This window comes from Haliaeetus leucocephalus, unplaced genomic scaffold (assembly GCF_000737465.1).
Source record: "Haliaeetus leucocephalus isolate CR32 unplaced genomic scaffold, Haliaeetus_leucocephalus-4.0 Scaffold195, whole genome shotgun sequence".
NCBI lineage: Eukaryota > Metazoa > Chordata > Aves > Accipitriformes > Accipitridae > Haliaeetus > Haliaeetus leucocephalus.
This window is the reverse complement of record NW_010972631.1, coordinates 9,163,156-9,176,346: the sequence shown is the minus strand read 5'-3', so window position 1 is coordinate 9,176,346 and position 13,191 is coordinate 9,163,156. Positions and strand designations below refer to the sequence as shown.

At 38.3% G+C, this 13,191-nt stretch overlaps 1 protein-coding gene across 1 annotated transcript in view; it reads left to right on the top strand.

Annotated features, from left to right (window-relative positions):
- LOC104830719 (collagen alpha-1(XIX) chain-like) overlaps window positions 1-13,191 on the top strand; it is a 106,371-nt gene that overhangs the window by 72,089 nt on the left and 21,091 nt on the right. The window lies entirely within an intron of this gene.

The window sequence follows — 13,191 nt, the reverse complement described above, 5'->3', positions numbered from 1 at the left end:
TGGCCAGAAATAGTTCGAAAGCATGTGCATTAAAATGAGAACTAAACTGGCCCTGTGGAAGGCTGTCTTGGCTGACAGAATGCCAGCCTGGGTTGCTCTAGGTGATGCAACCTAATCTTCTTATGTGGCTTCAGACAAGGAGGTCTTCACAGGTCATCAAAGGCAAGTCTGTGTTGAGGGACAAGTGGAAGGAAGAGCCTGTTCTTAGCTTGCCTAGTGGGAATTAAAGTAATAGTGGTGATAGTTTATGGTTGAAACTTCAGCTCCTAACCATGTTACTACCTGGTTACTGCTTTTTCACTAGTTTTGGCTGATTTGGATTAGGGAACCTGGATTAAGAGTCTTCTCTTGCGTCATAGATGGTTTCTCTGTGCTTTAGCTCACTGTCTGAAAAAGGTGCAGAAAAGCATCTCTGCTGAATTTATATAACATAAAGATGAAGAACGACAGGTACTGCTATTCTGGCAATATTCAGATTGAAGAAAATGGAGAGTAGGTGGCAGCTTCTGAATTTAAAAAAGTGCAATGTATTTGTGAGTTAGGCTGCTTTGGACATGGGTATATTCACTCGCCCACCACACCTCTTCAGAAGTGTCAGCCAGCTTTCTAGTGTTCATATTTTAAAGAAAGCATGTTATGGTTTAACAGAACTTAAGCAGATTTAAAATTGCAGAGGTTTTTTTAGAAGGAAGTATTCCAGTAACCAGGAAGGAAGAAGTATCAGAAGTAAAAACCAGCATCCATAGCAACTAACATTTATAATGTGAAGATTCAGCCTCAAAAAAAAAAAAAAAAAGCACTTGTTAGGCTTGAGTGTTTCTAACTCTCCCGACAGATCTTATTTCCTCAGTAGCATCATTATTCATCAGTTCTGAAGGGCTTGTGGATTTTTTTTTTTTTTTTTTTTTTTTTAAATATCTTTGCAGCTGTGCTGTGCTTTCCTCAAGTTTTATGAATAAATTGTGTTTGGACATAGGCACGTGGTTCCAGCTGCTGCTGCCACTCTCTTTGCTTGATTTCCCTTATTTTAAGGCAGAGATAAAATGACTCAATCACTGATAGTCATATTTTTCTTTTGTGGAAGCTGAGTCAGCACATTTAGACCTTTTTTTTTTTCTTTGTCTTGTAACTTCAGAAGTTAGTTAAAAGATCTCATTTAAAAGTATTTCCAGTGTAGCTATTAACAATGGATTCAGCTGTCCTTCAAATAAAAGGAAATACACAAGTGGAAGGATCTTTATTTACCAGTGATCACTCAAAAATAATTTGGGACAGTCTCATCAGAAGCTACACATCATGATTTGTGAGGAAAGAGTGTGTTTTAAGATTATGGGAGTTAGGTCTCAGCCTGGGCTCTAGTAGTTACTCAATTTAGCCTTAATTCAAGTAATTATTGAAGAACAATGCCAAGTTTCCAGTTACTGAACTCCAGTGTTAAAAATGTATCAATACCTTTGCATTTTAACATAGCATCACAAAATAAAATAGTTGTAGTAATTGGTGCATAACAAACATGATTAAAAAGCCTGGAACTTAAAGTTTGATTTTTCCTAATACAAAAAATTCTGCCTCATCTTGCATATTAAAGAACAAGATAGTGTTTGCACACTCTGTTTTGCATATCCCCTAGAGTGGGACACAGCTGCCTAAATGTGGGATATTTGCCATTCCAAACTGTCTGCAGAAGTACGTTAAAATGAACAATATTTTTGTTTTGGTGACCGTATCATTCCACAGGATTGAATACTTGAAACCAGCTCAGCCTGATACCTCTCAGTTCACCAAATCCAGCTAGTTGACTTTGGCTTTTATTGTACTACATTCTGCTTTGGCAGAGCAAGTGCTGGGGATGTCAGGGAGACATCGGCAACTGAGGTGAAAGTGAGTGATCATATGGAAGTTAAAGACACAGGAGTCATCTATAATTTAAACTATTGAGGAAGATTTGTTTAGGCTCTTTAAAGGTTTCTTTGCTACACTTAGTTCTCCTTGAGGAATCCAGAAGTCTTGTTCTGCCTTCTACTTTTTTTTTTGTTTTGGTTGAACTTGGTTCTCTCTTACAGAAGCCTGTAGTGGTAAAAGAAGCTGCAGAGTGTGTGTGCAGGTGTTATGCTGCAAGTTTTCCCTCCACAGGAAATACACTCTTACTGTAAATTTGTTTTAATTCTCCCTTGTATTCTGTTTTCTTTGTGTTACTTAGATAACGATGTTGTCTTATATGATAGTCTTATAGCTGCAACAAAAACATTGGTCTACCTTTCTATAGCATGACTGAAAAAGTATACGTTGAGAGCAGTTTTAATTGGTTTGCTGCCAGGAAGGCAGACTCTATCATTTGGATCTATCCTCGTTCTGATACTGTTCAGAATTGTCCTTTTACAGTATGGAATAGAAAGTATGAGTATTGCACTTTATGATGATAGGAAGTCAGGAGGGACTGCTAATAACTAGAAGAAAGCTTTAAAATCCAGAATGTTCTTGGCAAATCAGAGATGTAGCCTGAAAATATAGGATCCAACACAGAAGGAACAAGTGCAAGGAGCTACCTGTAGGGGAGAACAAATCTGAGCTGCGAAAAACCAAATCAAATAGTATCTACTCAGAAATTAGACTCTGAGGATTATTTGGATCAGAAGCTGGATCCAGGTAAATTAAGTCAGGCAGTTGCAAATGAAAGACTCTTACTAAGGTGTTTTAAATTGGAATATTATCTGCAACACTAATTAAATCCCTGTGCTGTTTGGTATTGGTAAGGCTTCAACTTAAAGGATTTTGAAAGGAGAGCACTGAGAATGACTGGTGCTCAGGAACACATAACCGTTGAGGAAGGATTGCGTGAATGAAGATTACTTAGTGTAGAGTCAGCTGAAAAGAAATATGTAAACAGTCTTTGAATTCATAAGACTGCTGTGAAGAGGAAGGGAATGGTATATTTGCTGTGTCCATAGTGCATGCAAAGCAATGGGCTGAAAGTGCAGCAAGAAAGATGCTGTGTAGCCATTAGGAAAGGGGTTTTAATTTTAACACCGTTGTTTATTATGGAAGTAATTTCCTCTTCCTGTGGTCTGCACTTTTTATCCCACTTACAGAAAAGGAAATAAACTAAACAAAGGCTTGCTTCATGAAAATACAAGAGATCAAATTATCTTAAATGATTTTACCATTTTCTGTTAATAGCATCAAAATTATGCAAGGTATCACTTACACTGATTTCTAATTGGATAAGCACAGAGAACAGCAAGACAGGTTCTTTTTCGATGTATATCCTGGTTTGTTTTTAATGCCCAGTTAATACTTTTCTGTGATAGGACAGTAGAGCTCTGGAACAGGTTGCCCAAAGTGGTTGTGCAGCCTCTTTTCCTTGATGGTTTCAAGACCAGCCCTGAGCAACCTGGCCTGACCCCATAGCTGAACCCTGCTTTGAGCAGGAGTTTGGACTGGAGACCTCCTGAGGTCACATCCAGCCTCAATTATTGTATGATTTTAGGAAAAGTGAACATGAATGGGATATTTTTCTGATTTGGCACAGCTGTTCACATTATAAATCCACATAAAAAAGTAGAACAATAAAAAGTGATAATGGTTTGGGGGATTTACTTCAACTATTGGTGTGGGTGGGATGTGAATGTACATTTAATTTACAGTATGTACTAATATTGTTCACCAGAATATGTTATAGGGAGATTTTTTAAGATGTGTATATAACATCACATCTGGGGGTAACCATTGCTCTTGCTTAAATATCCAATCACCTGTGGGCTGATGCTGTCACCCTCACAGAAGCTGTTGTGGAACACTTGTTTAAGTAGCATTGTACATGGTTGCTTGGATGATGGGGTGTGTATGCCTTCTCTGGGATGTTTTTAGCTTAGGTTTGCTGAAACTCTATGAAACTGTTTATTTTCCAATACAAATAGTTACAAATTAAATTTTTCAGCATAACTGAAATCTAAGGGTGTCTTCAAAATTTGTAAAGTACCAAAAAAAAAGAGAATCTTAAAATTTATTAGTATGAAAATTGCCATGCAGCTGTTGGGTTGTCTGATTGCAGCTCCATTCATCTGAGCTGTGGCAATTCCCATAGCTGAAGTTCTGTCCCTGCATCTTCTAAATACAGTTTTATTTACAAGGTGAATCCTCTGGTTTCATTTTTACAGCCTTCTATGTATTGCTGGTTTCTTCTTTCTTTTTCCTTTTTTTTTCTTTGACTGCTTTCTTCCAGTGTCCCAATGTAAAGCAATTACTTTCTGAAAAATAAAATCAGTGTAAGTCTTTCACAATTCAGCATATGAAGAAGAGCCAGGCACTGAAATCAGTGACACATAAAATAAAACCTGCCTTTCTAATCAGCTTGTGGTTGGAGTTTCTGAGACAGAGTTCTAACAATTAGAGATCTCTGATCCTGGTTTTGATACCTCTGGGAAATACTATAAATACAAAATGGTAAAAAAGTAATAAAATATGGAATAGGTTGATACAGAGGAGTACACGTAGAGAATTTCTGTATAATGCACCAACAAGAACTTGAGCCATATAGAAATTGCAGTGCAGTAAAGTTACATGTGTCCTGCTTTGAGCATGTCATAAGCCTCCAAGTTGGAACAAAAAGCACAGAACCCCCAAAACAACAGATTTTAAAGGCAGGGGAAACCCTGATAACAAAAGGGTCCACAAAATGGGCCTCCACTCTAACAACAAAGAAGCACCAGGTTTTCTTAAAACATATGCTTAAAGCTATCTCACAAAATTTGGTGCATAATTCAATGACTGTCAGTTTACTCTAAATGGAGAAAACCGAAGACCATCAAACAAAAACAAAGGGCAGACTCTTAGCTCAAGCAGCACTTGGTTTGATTTGCTTAAATGCAGCCATTGGGGAGGAGATAAGTTACCTAGTTATACTTCATCACTAGCAACTTAAAAAAAAATTAATGTCAGAAATCTCAATACCCAATTATAAATGTTGTGTCTGTCTCAGGTAACCCTTGCCTCTCCAGCAGTCATCTTCTATACTGTAATTTGTAGCTGCTTAATTTGCTGAGGCAAGATGTTTAAGTGCTTCAGTTCAGATGAATGGGCACGTACAATGTTTAGAGCCTGGCAGCTGTTATAAGCTTAACCAAGAAATGGACTCTAAGTTAGGTCTGAGATCTTGAAACCTACAGAGGTTGAAATCTTATTTTTTATTATTTATTTTGATGCTTGAAGTATGTGCATCGCTTGGGAGTTGGAATTGGCCCAAAGGCTGTTAGTTTATCAGACAAATAACCTCTGAGATGCCCTTTTTCTTTTTTAAATCTGTAATTCATTCTCTTTTATCTCCTGGCTCTTGCTTCCTTTGGTCATTCCAGCTAGTACTCTTTACCCAGGTCCCCCTGTCATCTTGTCTAACTTCTTGGTTAGAATGTGTATTTGCTGTAGTATACTTCACAGATACGGTTCTTTCTGTAATTGAGCTAGAAAACTGAGAATTCAGTTTTGTGGGACACATGGAACCTGAACACCATATAAACTGCATTATAATTTGACAGCATGTGTGGAACAGATCTATATTTTATTTGGAATAGTGGTGATAGAAAAGCCAACACATTTCCATGTTAGTTATAGCTGAGCAAATGTGACTGGATTATCACTAGTAGATAATAGTGATTTCACAGAGCTGGGAAGACTAAATTCCTTGCCTTGCTTAGCTGCTTCAAAATACTAGTATAAAATCCCTGTTTCTGTTTTAAGTAAGGTATGTCGTTATATAGACTAAATGACAGTATGGAAGACTCGGAAGTTGTGAGTGATAGAGTAGGAGGATGGCTGTGCTCTGGAGAGGGACGACTCAGCTGCAGTTTTCCTTGACTGGTTGCTTTCCTTTATAAAGCATATTGCCCTCTCATCTCACGCTTGAAATAGAGGATTTGAAAAGTGGATGTCATTGGAGCTGAGCTATGTAGCAGTGTATGTCCTGTGATATGCACTTGTAAACACTTGATCTTTGGTAAAGTTATTATTTTACTGTAATTCTTTGATATTTTTCAGTAAAATGATATAAATAAAGTTACATGTATTTGACTAAGGGAAACCAAGAGTAAAAGCATAGTGATAGTCATTCATTATTTCTAGTTTCATCCTTTTATCTTTACTTTCTATATGTTTTGATTGTGCTTTTGCCTGTGTATATATGTGAGAAGAGAGAAGGAATCTGGGGCTTGTCCAGCCTAAATGTAGAAAAAATTGTCATCTGCTTCATTTTCTTCTGAATGCAGGATGTTCTTTGTATATATTTACTATTTTGTGAAGTATAATTTGAATTATCCCAGGAAATAGGGCTTCCTCTATTTCCTTTAGAAGAAAATTCCTAATAGATCTTAGTGTCAAGAAGATTTCCTGGAGGTTCAACATTTTCTACTTCATCCTATCACACCTAATAAAATACTCCTCTGTCTATCTTCCATCCATTCAGAACATGCAAGGCTGTAAACTTCCAGTGTGTCCCCAGGTGTAGTCTTTTATTTCACAGTCTTCAATATGCTTTTCTTAAATAAGCATAAGTAAATGAAGAAGGAATCACCTTTCCTTTCTAAGATGCTAGTTGAAGTTAGTCATTATTTAGTCTTTCTAATATTTTTATGTCTGTACCATAAATCTCAGTGATGAAACCAGTCCACATAAAACAGCTCAAGTACTGGGGAAGCTTCCAATCTACTTGAAAAATAGAAGCTGTTACTCATGGATAGAAGACAGTAATGAACCTCAAAGGTCTATAGTTAAAAATACTAAAAAATGACAATTAAGAGAAGTAGTTAGTAACCCTCCTGTGTCTTAGTACAGCACTTCTGTTTGTCAACTGTACGTTCTGCTAGAAATGCTTCAATCCAAACAAAATATTAGAAGATTAAATTCAGTAAGCTGCAAATCTTGATATGACCGCGGCCGCTGCATATAGAGACCTGTGAGTCTGAATGTTTTTTGGACTAATGGAAGAACTTGCATTTTGCATTATACACTAAGGGTCCAATTCCCTAGTTTGCTTGGATGGTGGCCAAGTCAGTGCCACTGTGCTGAAAATGTGGCTCCTTACCTTTGCTAACCATCAATACAGATACTTTATTGGGGCAGGGGGAAGATTTTCTGAAGTCCTTTAAATCTTATTTCATGCAGTCAAAACTGGTCGCTTTACCCGCTGGATGTAAATGTGAAATGAGTTTTTTCATACTTGTCCCATAATGCTATATAGGGAAGTATTAGAGTTTTCTCTTTCTCATCTTGTAACTATTTAGTCACTTGTTAGCACCTTTTAAGCTTTGGGGTTGGGAGGAATGTTTTTCTTTGCTTTGCTTTTACGATTGTTCTGCTCTGACACTGTGGGTAGCATTTTAGAAGTTTTTTCATGACGTCATATGAGGTTAAACATCATTTACAAGATAGCCATCTCAATGAACAGGCATACAAGTGTTTCTATTTGACAGAATTTTTTTATGACCAAGTAGATCATATACAATCACAAAGAGAGACACCGGTACACAGATATTCTAGGGGAAAAGGAAAAGCCTATTGTTAATTCTACAGGAAGTCTCTACCTGTAATACAAGCAGTCACATTGGCATTTATCCTAATAAGCTGAACATTACCAGGGCTTATCCTGTAGTTCTGTGCTATTTGGCATTATCTGGCCATCTTCATACTGTTTAACTGTCTTGCCTTTTGAAACAGACTTAATCAAAACTATCGGTTGGGAATAGTCCCTAGCCTATGCTAACTTTTGAACTGTGCCTGGGAATTATATGGGGAAATGCTAATTAGACTCATTGAAATGTCTGCAAAAGACCTTCACAGCTGGGGTCTATCACTTTAATGAAATAGATGACCAAGTTCCAGGTCCCAAGTTGTATCATTGTTTAATTCACTTACACATGCCCATTTGGTCGGATTAAAGGTTCATCAGGCTTAGCATCCTGCTTCTAATGATAGCCCAAAGTGGTGCCCAGGGAAAAGTGTAAGGGCAAAGTAAGCAAGTAGACTGCTTTTCCCCATGTACTCTTCCAGCCTCCAATTATTTGAGACTGTGATCTCAGCCAGATGTGTTTTCAGTGAATTTAGTAGCCTTCAGTGGACTTCCCTCCCATTAGTGAGTGCAGCTTTCCCTTGAATTCATGTAAACTTTGAGCATCTGCAATATCCTGTGGTAAGGAATTATGCTGTTTATCTTTGTGTTTGAAGAACCACTTCCTTTTGTTTATTTGGAACCTGCTTCCTCTTAATTTAATTTGGTGTCCCCTACTACTTCTGTTGGAAGATTCTTATTCTCCTTTTCAGTATCAATCAAGAATCAATAAGCAGGTATCACACATTCCTGAGCTGTCTCTTCCAAATTGAAGAATACCAGCTTACTTAGTATCTACTACTATGAAAACTGCTCTCTATTTGGTCGTCCTTACCACCTGCCTCTGGATGTTTTTGAGTTCTGTTGCAGTGTTCAAAGATGGTAGAGGCAAGAACTTTAGCATATAAAATATCACAGTGGCTTTTTTTGTTTTATTCTCTATGCCTTCCCACTATCTCCTTACGTGGAACTTCCTTTTTTACCCTCTCTTTAGCTTTGTGTGGCCTCAAGATCTCACTCTTGGTCCTTTTGAGCTGACCGTTACCAGTCATTGCATTTAGGAAGTTGTGATGGTGTTCACAGACGTTATGGCTACATATGGGACATAAGGATTTTACCGTCTTCCTCATTTTAGATATTCCTACACCAAACTTCATTTGTCCTTCTTTTGCCATGTCATTTCATGTCTCATGCCTGTATTCAGTTTGTCACAGTTCATCCTCATCTGTTTTATCCTGTATAATTTGGTATCATCACCAGATTTAGTCATGTGCCTCAAAATGGTTTTCTTTGTGAGGTTTGAGTGTAAACAATTCATGTCTTGCTGAGAACAAGATTAGTGGAGGAGGGAAGTGACTTTGCCAATACCTAAATGCTGGTGTGAACTCTCAAGCTCTTTCTGCTTTGGATTAGAAATATAATATTTGACAGGTGCATTTTTTTCATGTTAGAAAGGTATCTTTTTCAGTCTGACTTCTCTCCACCAAGATTCGGTGTAATCTGAAGATCTGAAAATGGCCATTTGCACATACTGAGCACGATTTACTTCAGTCCACAAAGCTCTCCAAATTCCAATTGCTCTCACAACGCAGGAAGCCTCTTGCATGGTAGGCCCAGATGTGGAGCTCTGGGCAAGAAAGCACACACTCTGTGCTCTGCAGAGACAGCCAAGCCTGTTCTGAATGAGCGACCTGGGGTATGCAGCTTCATTAGCGGGCACTCTGTTGAGATGTAAGGTTTAATAGCATGAGCAGAGTGCTAGGTCATTTGGATGTACTGCTTCCAGTAATGATTACTTCTGTACCACCTTGGAGATTTCTGCAAAGACATATCCAGAGTTGGATGACCGGGTGTCATTACAGCTGTGGATGCCTAGGAAAGATGTACTAGTTTGGAAACAGCTAAGGCTGTAAACCTGTTGAAAGGTAATTTTGACAAATGGTAATTACTTTAAAATTAATGTAACAATTTTTATCTATAAGGAGTGCTGCACATCTAGCATCTGAGAAAATATTCTGGAGGAGCCAAGAAATTTCCACTGGCAGTGGTAGAGAGCACAGCATCATCCTCTCTCTACGTAGACATGTTGAGGTCCCAGTTTGCATTTAACAGCTCTGAGAGTTGTGTAGCACCAGTGGGGTGAATGCTGGGGCTTGGGTCAGGGCACCTGGGTACAGGAGAGAGAGGGTAGAGATGGGCATGGCCCTTGAGTGGGCTACTTGGGGAAAAGAAGAAGAAGGAGTGGCGTATGTACGTGTATTTCTGAGAGAGATGGAAGAGACTGAGAGTAATTCAGAAGCCAGAGTGGAGTACATCAGTACTGGTGTGGGAATAAAACCAAGATTTCTAGCGTGTCCTAGCTCTTCCATCTGACTGCACTGCCTTCCAGAAGGTGTGTGGTCTGGATGTCATCTGTAAGTAGTAAATCTTACTCCTTTTTGGAGTCAAAAGTAGAACACAAAATTTCTGGTTTCCTTGCTTTTCATCAGGCTGGCTAGTGAATTGTTTGTATTCTGTGATGAGTGGAAGGTGTCCCATGCTCAGCCTGTGCTTTTTGTTCACCAGAAGAGAGGGGTCATCCTCTGCTGCAGCTACCTTGTCTTTTAGTTCGAGTGATGAAGCTTATTGCTGTGAATTAAAATACTTTCTCTTCTGACTCCACAGACAATCTTTGGTGAAAGGCCTTATAATTCATTATGACAGATGATTTTTTTGTTGTTTATCATTTAATAATCTGAACAGACTGAACTTAAAGAAGATGATGGCTGAGTCAAAAGATAAGAAATGGCAGAATAGAATTCATTTGCAAACTAAATGTGACCTCAATTGGATTAGAGAGGGGCCTGGAAATAGCCCATCATATGAGTGTTCTCACAAGATAGTCTCAGAGAAATAGGCCTGACTGAAGTTCAACATCCAGTCATTTTTTTTAAACTTATTTTCTTATCACTGTTTCTGGATTTATTTTTTTGGTCTGCTTGCTATTTTTGGTACTTATTCTTGATTATCTGTGTCTTCTCTCTTCTCTTTTTTCTGGCTCATAACTTATTTTTCCTGTTGTGCAGACACCCACTCATACACATATTTGTCCATTCTCTTTCCCTATTTTACTTTCCAAAAGCTGTTTACATTTCACTAACACCTTTGCATAATATCTTTGACAAAGAGTTGTCTTTAACTGGAAGTGCTGTGAGAAGCATTGTAGGTAGAGTGTACCATAATGTGAGTACTTCAGCTCCTTACAGATCTCGTGGGTTCCGGATAACTTCAGGTAGTATCATTGATCTGGTCTTACAGTTAGCCAGGAATAAAAATTAAAGTAGTTTCATATGGCTGTAATTCTCAGTATTTTCTGACAGTGTAATCCAGGTGGGATATTTTTTTCTCAATCCCAGATCTGGTGACAGGTTTAACTTTGAGTGTATTTCCTTGACTTCCAGGTGAAAGTGGACATTTACACTGATACGCTCATATGTTTACATACATATTTATGTGTGTAGTAGAATGAGTCATCCCCTTCTAGGAAATATGATACAATCATGAAAATATTTAGTAACATACCAAGTAATAGATTTCTAAATTAAATCACTTCTGACTTAATGCTTTTGATTTACTGCAGTGCAGTTATTAAAGGAAAGCTTTTGTTACCAAGAACTTTAAGCCAGAAAGGAGGCTCTGGAGGAAGAAGGCATTACAGCAATAGAGAGTAAGCACAACTGAATCCTTGCTGGCAGGTGCAATGTATTACTTTAACATAGCGAACTGAATAGAGCTCCTGACATGTGAGTCTCCTTTTTTTCAAACAGGAGGCAGTTCTTGGGAGCTGCTGAGCAAAGATATGCTGTAAGACAGAGCTGGCGGGGTTCCACAGCAAGGAGGCCATCAGTACACTGCAGCTGCTACTATCAGTGAGATTATGTTGTATGCACTGTTGCAGAGGATTATTCTTTATGAAAAAGAGAGTACTGACAGGTATCTAATGAGAAGAGGCAATAGGATAATCTAATAAAACAGTATTGATGCTGCAATATTAGAAAACACCATTTAGCATAAATTGCATATATGCTTATGCAGCCTTGTAGTTTCTATAGTTTAGCCTCACATTGTGAGACCTTTTTAAAAATTCTTTTATGTGATATTTCTGAAATAGGCATGAATGTGAAGAAGTAAATTTGCAGATGAAATACATGTGCAAGTCAATGGGCTCCCTAAATGGGCTCTTGCAATTTTGAGTGAGAGTTGTCTGCAGTTAGGATAAGGATCAGAATTCATGAGCAGTGTGTGATGAAAGAAGAAACAACAAAGCGGCTGCTTACATTGGTCACTGTAGATCAGGAAGTGGCAGAACCTTGGTTCGTGAGTAGACCAAAAATAAAACTCAGTGTGAGCAGGGGAAGCTTTCCACAACCTGCAAAGACAAATGTGGATGTTACTATTGAAAAGTCAGCAACATACGTATTTAAGTGTATTTAAGTCTCCAAAGCACTTATTGGGTTGGGGTTTTTTTCTCCACTTAGCAGTACTTGATGTTTGTTAAGGTAATACTGTCAATGATAAAAACAGTCTTCTTCCTCCATCTCCTCCTTTCCAGCTTCTTCCTATCCCCAGTGTCCCTGTGCACTGCTATTGTAACTGTTTGTGTAATGCATAGTGAAGTAAGTAAATCGGGGAACAGTTTTGACCCAAAAAAGCCTCTGTTTACTGGGTTATATCCCAGCAGATTCTGTTTCTCCAAACTGCTGTCTGGCTTTTCTTCAGCAACCGAGGTATTCCAGAAGAATAGGCATATTTTAGTGACCAGAAGGTGCTGCAGTCCTATATAGATGATTTTTGGGGCTGGAAAAGAACAGTATGATTCCTTTTGAATGAAGCTAAACTGAAGAATATACTCCATGAGCAAGCCTAAGGTGCTGCAATTGCTAGTGGCTCTTGAGTTCATGAAAACAGACTAAAGATACTCCAAGGTATGTTTGGAATAGCTCCAACAAAATACATACAGTGTGAACTAGTACTCTGCATCATTTGCTCCATAGATCCTCTTCTGTTGTGCAGCACTGTTTGCTAACGTAGACATACCTAGAAAATGCTTACTTTGAAGAAGACCTGACGTGGCAGGCATGCAAGTCAAGGGTATTAAGGCTGTTATCGAAGATCTGCACAAGAGTTAAAAAATGGTAAATGGTACAGAAGTATGTGTCTCGTGTAGCTAACCCAATCAGCAGCTTTATGCTGGTACTTTGTACAGTACACTCATTGGCCATCTTTGTGTATTCTTAAATTTTAGTTTAAAAACCAAAGAAGCTAGCTTGGAAGAGCAGCCAATTTACAAAAGAAGTTCAGAGTTTCTGTGACAGTAAGTAGAGACTGAGTTGTCTTAGATGTCTGCAGGGAGCATATCATTGACCTTCCTCGCATGGTGAGGCCAATATATATTGTGCACAGATAAAGAAGTTTTGCCCTGTACCCTTTTATCAGTTTTATGTACTTATTGAATGCCAGTGTTAACTTTAACTTGCTTCTGTTGTCAATAGCCAGCCAGTAGATACAGCTCAAATTTCCCAGGATGCCTTTTCTAAAGATGCTTCCTTCCCATCAGT